This window comes from Rhagoletis zephyria, unplaced genomic scaffold (genome assembly GCF_001687245.7).
Source record: "Rhagoletis zephyria isolate East Lansing unplaced genomic scaffold, Rhagoletis_zephyria_1.1 Rzeph_scaffold_01006, whole genome shotgun sequence".
In the NCBI taxonomy this organism is placed as follows: Eukaryota; Metazoa; Arthropoda; class Insecta; order Diptera; family Tephritidae; genus Rhagoletis; species Rhagoletis zephyria.
This window is the reverse complement of record NW_016158090.1, coordinates 143,051-155,169: the sequence shown is the minus strand read 5'-3', so window position 1 is coordinate 155,169 and position 12,119 is coordinate 143,051.

Below are 12,119 nucleotides of genomic sequence, written 5' to 3'. Positions count from 1 at the left end.
TTGAAGTGAAACTTCTTAGGCGGCGGTATCGCAAAAATGGAGAGTGAAATTTTTAAAACTGAAAACGTTACATGAGTGAGAAGGAAGATATAGGTAGTATAGGGAAGGGGAAAAAAGAAGTAAAGCGACGCATGACGGGTACGAGTATCTACATATGTATATATGTATCTTAGAATGCACGTACNACGCATGACGGGTACGAGTACCTACATATGTATCTTAGAATGCACGTATGTATGTATACATGTATATATGTATACATATATATGTATGTATGAACGAACTCATTGCGCATTTCAGCTCTGCCGCTACCAAGCAATATATGTATAAATGATGCAAGCATGCTTCGTGTAACTACATCCATTCGTACATATGTACACATGTTTGTATGGATATATTTATGATGGAGCAAACGGGCTTCGTTGATGAACTGATGGGCTTATGTATATCATATACATATATGTACTTATGGACAGCAATCTTTTCATGTATGTACATATGTTTGAATGGTTGTATATTTATTTGTATGTATGTACATATGTTTGTGTATGTACATATGTTTGTGTGCATGTATATATGCACATATGTAGTACAAACGAAAACAAATCTAATAAGCTGCTCGTTGATACAAATGCGAACTGTACTGATTGTCAAAAATTATGTGTTTGTTCATGTTTGTCATTGGGCGTGTAATTTTCTAGAGTAGTTTTGTGTTCTTGCTATCTCCTTGTATTAACTCGTCCTTCGTTGGTAAACTCTGATGAACATATGTGAGGATGATAGCAAGGCCAACTTATATAAGGTAGTGTTACAGGAGCAGTTGAAATTTTCGCCCGATGTTTCTTAAAGAAAGCCATAAACATAGCGACCGTTGGTTCAACTTAGTGTTGTTGTGCTCTAGATTTCACCGTTTGTGGGCCTGTTGAATGAATTTATGTCTTGGTTGTATGAAAGATCAAAAAATTTGGATTTTCTGGCAAGTTGTACAACTTATCGCTACATTAATGGCCAAGTTGTACAAACTAATTTAATTTGCGTTTATTTTGTACAATAAATAACCGAAAACGGATAACTCAGCCGAAATAGGTACGTGCTTTCGTTGAATTTTATAAATATAAGCCGAAACTATTAAATTGTAAAAATGAGATTTTACAATGAGACTACTCGCAAAATTGCAATGTTTGTGGGCAAAACGTCCAACTTGATTGCGGCTTGATTTGAACCAATATTTTCGGCTTGCATTATGTCAAAAGGATGTGTTTGTTGTAAGTCCTTCTGTCATTTACTACCATTATGCGTAGGCCAATTCATGAAATCATTTCATGCGTTTGAGTAGAAACTGAATGAATGAACACCATTTCATGATTTCAGTTAACGCGTAATAGAGTTTGTGCACTTTTGTGAATTGGACTACGCATACATGTGATACTTATGCTTTTAATTTATAAGGCAATTTTATGTTTATATACTCTTGCTACCACATGAATATATGAATTCGTGATAAGAATATATGAATTCGCCTTGAAAGATAGAAAGCGAGTAAGAATAAATGCCGAACAAAGGAATTTGTGTTCTTTTAACTTAAATAAATGCATTTTGCAAACAAAAGTACATGCGTTACTTAGTGCCTTGGTAATGGCGAATTCGTAAGGATCTATTGATTGCATTATAAACATTTTCATTTATTTGTTAAACATACAATTACTTCCATTACAACCCGGTCCTATAGATGCTAGAAGCGCGAGTTCATATAAGATGTCGTTACCGGAAAATGAATAAATAAATTATATGTATATCAGAAAATTAATAAGATGAAATTAAATTATTGTTTGATTTCTACCCAAACCTATGTATGTAACTCAATCGCCGAACGGTAAACATATGTTTACACATCCAATTTCGTGAGTAGGTACCTGGTACTCACACCTAGTGATAGAACGATACGAGTACCGAGTACAGAATATCGATACTTTTCACAAGTACTGAGTAAATATCGCGAATGCCGAAATGTATCGACGAGTTAAAAACTTTTCTAAGTAATTTTTTTTTAATTACCCAATAAATATTGTGGCGAACGTTCGAATATTAACTTCAATATTCAAGATGAATGTGATGAGAAATGAACATAAAACTCATTTACTTCAGTATTTTCATAACTCAAAAACCGAAAACCCGAGAAACACGCCTTTAAAGTTTTTAATTCACATAACGTCCACCCTCATGCCAGAATCATGAATGTGCAAATTTATCAGTTTTGAGTTATTGGGTTGACTTGGTTAATCTTTGGATTTTCTATGTTATACCAAAACCCAGAATACAACGCATACACGGAAAGTAAATATTTTAGCATTTCAATTGCATAAATGTAGAGCTAAGTGTCGCAAAAAAAACTTTCAAACTTGATTTCCCAAAATGTTAATTTTTACACATTCCTGTTTATGGCATACGGACGACGATACGTATACTCCCATACTAATAATAAATACATATTTTGTCCTAGTGAGCTCCTGGTAACTGCCACAGTTATGAAATTTTTACACAACCTAGAAGAAAATGTAGCGGTCATTTCAACATTGGCTTCGGGTAAAAATTTTAAATAATTGAAAAACGAATATATTGCCTCCCCTTTGATAATGAATGGTGGAAGAGGATAGTCTTTCGACTCACAACTTGGCCACTCTCCAGCATAAGGCAGCCGTCGTTAACCCATGTATTCTACCTTCATTGTGAGCCCATTCTTGAAGACAATTTTTATAAAAGAGAGCTTATCTTTCCAATAAAGAATGGGCTTCACCACATTTCGCTTCTCGTCTTCTACATTTACATTTCATTTTCAAAGTAAAGTTATTTATAAATACATGTACGCGTCAAACAATTATAAAATATTCGCTTTTAAAAACTTGGAAATAAGCTTTTTGCTATAAACATTTAGGCTGCATTTCTTTATTCATTCTGAATGTTTGGAATAAACTTTTTTGTTTATTTATTCTTTAGAACGTTCCTGATGATATGTTGACGTATATTTCAAACGCATTCTGTTTATTCCGGCTGTGAAATGGGATTATCCAGAATGTATAAAGAAACGCAGCCTTAATTTACGCATGTAAAACTAATTTATCGGAAGTTTATTCCAAAAACTCCTTTAGATCAGATTAAAACTAAATACTAAGAGCAGTGACTATTCAATTTACAAATAGGAAGAGGCGGAAAAGCAAAGCAATTTGATTTTGATTTTTGATTTTTTTTTACTTTCTGCGTTTGCTTTAGGAATACTTGGAAGTACGAGTATTATCGATACTTTTTTGCAAATATGAGTACTGGCATCGATACTTTTTTAGAGTGTTCTATATGAGTACTAGTATCGATACTTTTCTAAAAAGTTCTATCACTACTCACACCTTTTTTAAGAAGTTTCACTTCTATCATGTGTACGGTGTTACACACGCATTTTTTTTATTAAATATTACATTCAGATCAATACTAATGTATGAAATGAAGTAAATAAAAAGCTACGAATACATTTCATGAATATTTTGTCATCGAGCCATTATTAAATACAGACATAACTTTGTCTGGCGTTGGTGGTGGACGTATATAGAATTAATGCGTTAGAGAGAGATAAGTATACAAGCTCAAAGCGCTAATTTAGGTATACTTGTATGTACATATATACCTGTTACTCGTCTGGCATATACTCCAACTGCGAGAATAATGACAATTATAACTTATTTAGATGCATACTTTAGCTAAATGTTATATCGTCGCCTGGATAAAAGATTGTCACAAGTTACTTTCGGTAACTCACGATTGAAGTTTGGAATGCATTTTTTCAGAAACACGACTACAGATCTTCTCCAAAGTGTCGGAGAATGCTATGTATTAGTTCACGAAATTCTTAAATTATCTTATTTTTTTAGTTTAGTGTCAACCATTTATGAGTTTAATAAAATTTTGTCGTATACGACATTTGTCAAAAAATTTGCAGTTAGTTTTAATGATATACGTCAAAAATGTGATAACAATTTTTTATAAATTAACGATATTTTTACTAATCAGCCTAATCGTGAGTTTCGCCCGAACAAAATTTCAACACAACAATTTTTTCATCCACCTGTAGTGAATACACGCAAACGAAAAGTGAAAAGTGACCCGGTTCTAGAAAATGAAACTCATGATAAGTCTGAATATGTCGGAAACTAAAGAAGAACAGGTAACTCTATTTGAAAGATCTTGATTAGTTTAGTACGACAGCAATACTAACGCAATTTGTACCAAATAGCCGAAAACATTTTAGTCAATTACTTGGAAACTAAATAATATATCCAATAACAAATTAACAAAAAATCGAGATATCTTACCTTAAACTATATAACTGCATCTATAACTACAAATTGTCAAAATGACGCTTCCGGCAATTTTCCATCCAAGCGACGATATTTGAATGTTACTCGCATAATTTCGAGCCTGTATGTAAATTTTCTGGAAAAAAGTTAAAAAACATATTCATCTGCTGAAAAGATATTTTCGCAGATTCACAATAGGTGTAATCCCGTATTCCTCGGACTCGGACTAGTAAAACTGTCAAAAAATAAAAATTCGCTCAGAGCGAGAGAGTAACATTGAAAAGTACGGGATCGCTTTCTAATAAAAAATGGTAACTTCTGTCAACTTCAACATAACCTCCAAATTTTGGTTGTAAATTTTTGCTTATTTTGTATGTAAACACACTCAGCTCACACATGTAAATAACCAAAAATACTTTCAAATTCATTAGAATCCACTTAAACAAGTAATTAAATACTTTTCAACATGAATTAGCAGAGTGCACTTTTCTTTTGTTTACAATTTGGTTGCCAAACACTCTACAGCTGATCGTTTGACACATTTACCAGAATTTACCAGCAAAAAATTCTCGGACTAAAACTGGTAACTTCTGACAGAGAGAGAACCGTATTTGCTCTCTTTTTTGTCCTCTCAACAGTCAGAGAACCGGATCAGAGTTAAGTTGATATTTTATAAATATCTTCTAATACGCCAAAACAAGTCAATATTTTGAAAAAAACAACAATAAAAATTAAGTGAAACTAAAAAAACTATTCTCTATTCTCGCTCAAGAGTCACCGACCATTTCACTATCCAATGCTGATGCTGGAGCCGTCGTCGCTGATGCTGTTGTTGCTGCGCCTCTCTCTTACGCTCAAACTGCTGTCTTACTCCCGCTCTAACTAAAACTGGTGGTGTTTCTGCTTCCGGCGATGCCGACATCGACTCTGATGTTATCTCTAAACCAGTGCCCGCCAAAAAGAGAAAAGTCTTAAAATGAGAATGTATTAGTTATGAAACAAAAAATGAGAATGTGTTGGTGGTAATGCACGGAAAAAAATTCTGTGTTGTATTACTTTTTATAAAAACTTTGTTATGTTTTTTTGCCGTTTTTTCATTGTGCGCTATTTTTTAGATCTAGATGAAAGTTAACGGCCCAAAGAAAGGAAAAAGTTGGTAAAATTTTGTATGTATTGTACAAAATTATTATTATTTTTTTATAATTTAAGAGTGGATTTCTGTGCAAAAGCACTCTGAATATTAAAAGAAAATTTCGTTGATTTCAAGTAGAAAAATAAAATCGAGCTTGATGTGCTTCACTTCGATAAATAATCGACAAAAACAAGTGAAGACACCAATTGGAATGAGTGGAACGTGAGTTTTCAAGTAGTTTTCAGCGAAAACTGGTTTTCATTTGACAGATTTATATGGACGAAAACACAAGTTTTAAGTCGAAAACCAGTTTTAGCAGCGAAAACATGTTTTCGATGTCGGTCAGAACATGGTATTAATAGGTTAAGTTGATTTCCTGTTCCTTAATTTAAATATGTTTAATACTTAATTTGAATAAGGTTTCATTTAATTTGAAAAGTTTTATTTGGTTTGAATAAAGTTTCATTGAATCTGAAAAAGTTTCATTTAATTTGAATAAAGTTTCATTGGATCCGAAAAAGTTTTCATTTAATTTGAAAAAGGTTTCGCTTCATCTGAAAAAGGTTTCAATTAATTTGAAAAAGGTTTCGCTTAACCTGAAAAAGGTTTCATTTAATTTGAAAAAAGTTTCTTTTAAACTGAAAATGCTATAAATTGCTCCATCCAGACTTGTGGCCAGCTAGCGTAAACGTGCGGCCTTTTCGTTTTTTTCAACGATCAGTGCCAGCAGTGAAAAAGATTTGACATTAGATAAATTGCCATGTACTACTACTGATGTTCACATTAATGCGCCTACCAACAAATACACTGTATACTATCATAATGTAAGTGGAATGCGAACAAAATCTACTGTTTCGTCGTGATATGTGTTTGCACGACTACGACATTGTTGCATTATCGGAAACTTGGTTTTATGAGAATATATATTCATATGAGTTTTTCGACGTTAATTATCATGTATATCGTTTGGATCGCTGTCCAATTGCCACTGGCCTCGAAAGAGGAGGTGGAGTATTATTAGCTGTTAAATCAGAATTGTGTAGTAGTAATGTATCGCTGAACTTGTATGATAACCTTATAGAACAAATCTGCGTTAAGGTAAAATTTGCAATGAATCAATCTATGTTCTTTTTAACCGACTTCCAAAAAAGGAGTTATCAGTTCGTCGGAATATATATATTTGTTTTTTTTTTATGTATGTTACCGCATAACTTTGGACCACGTCAACCGATTTCGATAACTCGGAAAGGTAGTGTCTCAGAGGTGGTCCCATACTAATCTGGTTGAGATCCGATCAGTGGATCATGAGATATATATATATATATTTTTATATGGGAGTTGAAGTCGGTTTTTTTTGCTAAAAATTACTTGTTGTTATCTTACATTCCACCCAATAGCACTTACGATATCTATGAGAATCATTTAAATAATTCAACATCTATTTGTGATACCTTAATACATAATGATGAAATAATATATTTTGGAGATGTCAATCTAGGTTGTCTTATAATAATAAGCTATTACCTTCTAATGTTAAATCTGAAATTTACTTACTGTTTATAAGTACCGTATTTTCGTATGGCCTAAAACAGATTAACTCAGTTCCGAATGATATTAATCGAATAGTAGATTTAGCTTTTATTTCTGCTGAATTGAATTCATCTTGCCAACAATGTCCTTCTCCTATTTTGAGTAATAGCCAATATCATACAGCACTTTTAATAGATTTCGAGTTTTATAAGTTTGATAAACTATCTTCGAATAGTTCATTGGAAAGTAAAGAAAATTTCAAATCTGATATTACAAAGATAAGAAATCACATTGAAAATACAGATTGGTCCTTTTTGGACTCGTTCGATGATCCAACCATGTCTTATAACATTTTATGCGAGAAATGGTTATTTGCAATCTCTCGCTTTGTCCCTGTTCGTAATTTAAAATCTACTAATAAACCACCGTGGTTTAACTCAAGACTTTGTCACCTAAAAAACATAAAAAATAAAGCTTACAAGAAATTTAAAAAAACTAATAACGCATCTGATCGTGACAACTTATTCCGCCTAAAAAAAGAGTTTAATAATCTCCATAATTATTTGTTCAAACACTATATGTTTAAAGTTGAATCAGATTTAAAAACTAATCCCTCCATCTTTTGGCATTATATAAACAGTAAAGTTTCAAAAGGTTTACGAAAATTATGACTCATTCGGTAAATTTAACTTTGAGTCATCCACTTCACAATTACCTGACAATTTCACTGTAACTCCCAATGATGTTGAACAAGCAATTTCTGAACTGAATAATAGCTCTTCAGCTGATCATGAAGGATTCTGCTCCTTATTTTTCAAACTACTCTCCACTTCCCGTGCCACACCCATTGCGAAGCTTTTTAATACATAAGTGTCTCACCAAATCTATCTTCTTAGATGCTTGGAAAATATGCTCAATCACTCCAATCTATAAATCAGACAGCCGTAATAAGTTGTGCAATTATCGACCAATTGTTAAACAAAGTACAATTTAGAAGTTATTTGATTCCATCATAAAGGTCAAACTACTGAAGTGGATTAACTATCACATTTGTGAGTACCAACATGGCTTTGTACCATTGAGATCAACTTGCACTAATCTAACGCTGCTAACAAATAATATTATCAACGTTTTTGTAAATCAAGCACAACTAGTTGTAATCTACACAGATTTCTCCAAGGCATTCGATAAAGTCGACCATTTTATTCTCATAAAGAAGCTTAGTGCTTACGGTATCAAAGGAACACTCTTAAAATTCTTTTTTAGCTACTTAAATGAAAGGAAATTATTTGTAAAAAATGGCATCGTACAAATCTGAAATAGTGATTAATGCCTGGTCAGGAATACCTCAAGGTACCCACTGTGGAATGCTTAATGTTTGCTGATGATGTCAATTTATTTATGAAAATCCAATATATAACAGACTGCATTAATCTTCAACGGGATCTTAGTAGGTTTCAGGAATGGTGTACTCTAAATCACCTTTATTTGAATATTGAAAAATGTTGCGTCATTTCATAGAAGAAAAAGCTTAATCATATAGCCTATAATTATTATTTGAATCATCTTATGCTTACTCGCAAGGAAGAAATTAAGGACTCGCGCCTAATTTTCGACTCAGGACTAACGTTTTCTAAACATACTAACTACATATAATGTCGCGAAGGCGTTTTCCATGATCGGATTTATACGTCGCAATACTGAAGATTTTACTGATCATTTGACATTGAAGGCACTCTACGTCTCTTTAATTCGAAGCCGCCTTGATTATTGCTCGTTGGTATGGAACCCGTTCTATCAGTGCTATGTAAACAAGATCGAAAGAGTCCAAAAAGTTTTTACCAAGTATGCATTATATAAACTGCGCTGGTCAAATGGTCTTCCTAGTTACTTAGGCAGACGCAGTATTATTCGTGTATAATCTAATACACTTAAACATTTGAGGCGGGTTCGTTTATTCGTAGACCAAGTCCACAAAACAAACTATGCCTTCAATGAACCAATGGTAAGATGCATTCGATTCTGCAACAATTATACTAACCTAGACCTCCATTTATATAACTTTAAGCAACAATACTTTTCAATATTTAATTGAATATTCTTAATATGTTCTGTATATAGTCTGTAGTTGTTGTTGTTGTAGCGGCTACTAAGCCCCGTTCGGGGCGGTTCATCCATCAACGTTGTCGTCTATTTCAGCTAGGGGGACGCCCAGGAAGTGTGCTACTTCCAAAGGGGCTGTCCATAGGGACAGGGGCGTTAGCTGAGTGGGGTTCTCAAGGTATGTGAAGAGGTGCCGGGAGTCACGTGGCGACTCTCCACATGCCGGGCATTAGTTGGGCACATCCTCGTTGATTCTGCTCAGGTAGCTGTTGAGCCTGCTGCAATAGCCAGAGCGAAGTTGGGCTATTGTAGTCAGTGTTACCAGGTCTTCGGCATGAGAAAACGTCCCTCTTGGTCTGAAAAAACGTCATTCCGATCCAAAAACGTCTTATTCAAATGAATGTACAAAAAATTGTTCTTATTAAACTTTTATTGTATACAAAGGTACATACATGTGTACGTAAGGTATATANAACGTTGTCGTCTATTTCAGCTAGGGGGACGCCCAGGAAGTGTGCTACTTCCAAAGGGGCTGTCCATAGGGACAGGGGCGTTAGCTGAGTGGGGTTCTCAAGGTATGTGAAGAGGTGCCGGGAGTCACGTGGCGACTCTCCACATGCCGGGCATTAGTTGGGCACATCCTCGTTGATTCTGCTCAGGTAGCTGTTGAGCCTGCTGCAATAGCCAGAGCGAAGTTGGGCTATTGTAGTCAGTGTTACCAGGTCTTCGGCATGAGAAAACGTCCCTCTTGGTCTGAAAAAACGTCATTCCGATNTAGCTGTTGAGCCTGCTGCAATAGCCAGAGCGAAGTTGGGCTATTGTAGTCAGTGTTACCAGGTCTTCGGCATGAGAAAACGTCCCTCTTGGTCTGAAAAAACGTCATTCCGATCCAAAAACGTCTTATTCAAATGAATGTACAAAAAATTGTTCTTATTAAACTTTTATTGTATACAAAGGTACATACATGTGTACGTAAGGTATATAAAAATGTCATTTCGACAGAGCACATTTAAAATTCATTGTAAACTGGTTTCAGATCGTTAATATAAAAATCATTTTATACATATACTTGTAACCACCTGATTAAGTCAACAGCATTTCGATCGATTTTAGCTGTTTCTCTTTTGTTTATTTAATGTTTATTATTTTTCCATAAAAGCCAAACCCATTATATAATAAACCAAATATAAATCCACATTTCAAATTTTGGGCAAAAATTATAAAAAATCTGCAAAGCTTAAGCTAGATTTTAAAATTTTAATTTAGATTTTTTAGAATTTTTTTGACTATCAAACTAGCCCATTAAATTTCAGGGTAATAATGTGCAAGTGTTAAGTTGCTAAAGAATGGAGTTGCTTTTTAATAATTTTTTTTCTTGTAGACACTTGGTAAGGGGGTCGGTTGTCGAAAATGCTATATTACGTTCTGCTAAGAAGGAGCCTAGAAATATTTTTCGGCCTTTTTTGGGTTCATTACATTTTCAATGAAGTCTTAAAAAAGTCGCCCATTTTTTTGTGACTTTTTATGCTGTTACAGCTTTTTTGATGCTCTTGCGAGCGTGCGTGTTGCAAGAGATCAGCTCTTCCTGATTTGCTTTTTAATTTGCAATTGCAAACATTACAATAAGCCTCGTAACCTCAAGTGTTTATACAACCAGCCTTTGACACCGGATCCTTAGTCTAAGAATCCAAAAAAATGTGCGTACGCATGGTATGCATAAGATTTAAGTAATCTGCGTCCAAAGAATAAATATCTTTTGAAGCAGCTGCTGCAAAACACAATGCTCTGAAAGATTTATTAAGATAATACAAAATCAGTTCTACTTACAAGATCTAGTAACAGAGAAAAATTACTGGGAAGTTAAAAAACGTCATTTTTACTCAAAAAACGTCCAAACGTCAACAGGATACAAAAATCATCCAAATGACGTTAAAAACGTCAACCTGGCCACGCTGATTGTAGTGCGGGTCTCCCGAGGCAGACAAAGTTCTGTCCCCGTCCACGTCCGGTGGTTGTGTGCTTAGAACGGCATTCACAGGGCGGGAGTCTATATAACTTGAGACTCATTCCCTGTGAATGCCGTTCAGGGCCTGTCGGTAGGTTGATGGGTCCAGAGGTTGTTTAATATACCTCTGGACTTCGTATGTCAGTTCGTAAAGATGCCTCCTGACGTGGCGTGGCGAGGGCTCTTCCGCGAGCAGTCGCCCGCTGGGATGGCCACGTCAGTGCTGCCGGCTAGCGACTTGAGGACATTGTTGCGGCTCTGTACTTTGTTGACAATTGCGGTTGTACGCGCCGAGAAGGAGAGCAGACTGTCGAAGGTAACTCCGAGGATTTTCGGGTTATTCACCGTCGGTATTGTTACGTCATCGACGTGAATACCCAGTGGCAGTCTGACCTCCTTCGTCCAGGTGGTGAAAAGGGTTGCCGAGGATTTCGCAGGGGATAGGGCAAGGCTCCTTGCAGTGAAGAAGCGAGAAAGTTCGGAGAGGTAACCGTTTACTTTTGAGCACAAGTCATCATTTCCATTCCCAGATGCCATGATCGAACAATCGTCAGCATACGAGACTATATTAACACCCTCTGGTGGCTGAGGAAGCTTTTATATGTAATAATTAAACAGTAGCGAGGACAGGACACCACCCTGTGATACCCCCTGTTTTATTTTACGTGGCTTGCTTGCTTTGTCTCTAAAGATTACTGACGAGTGTCGACCACTCAGGTAATTCGCCGACCACCGTTTGAGTCCCTGTGGGAGTGAGGAGGCCTCTATATCTTCTAGTAGCGTTGAATGACTGACAGTGTCGAACGCCTTGGACAGGTCCAACGCTACTAGAATAGTTCTCTCACAGGGGCGGTTTCGGTTTAGGCCACGAGTTATCTGCGTGTTTATGGCGTTAAGTGCTGTTGGTGTACTATGCACTTTACGGCCATGTTGATGCTTCGCTGGGGTCAGGTGGTTCGTGAAGTACGGGAGCAGCAGGGCCTCGAGTGTCTTCGATACCGGGGAA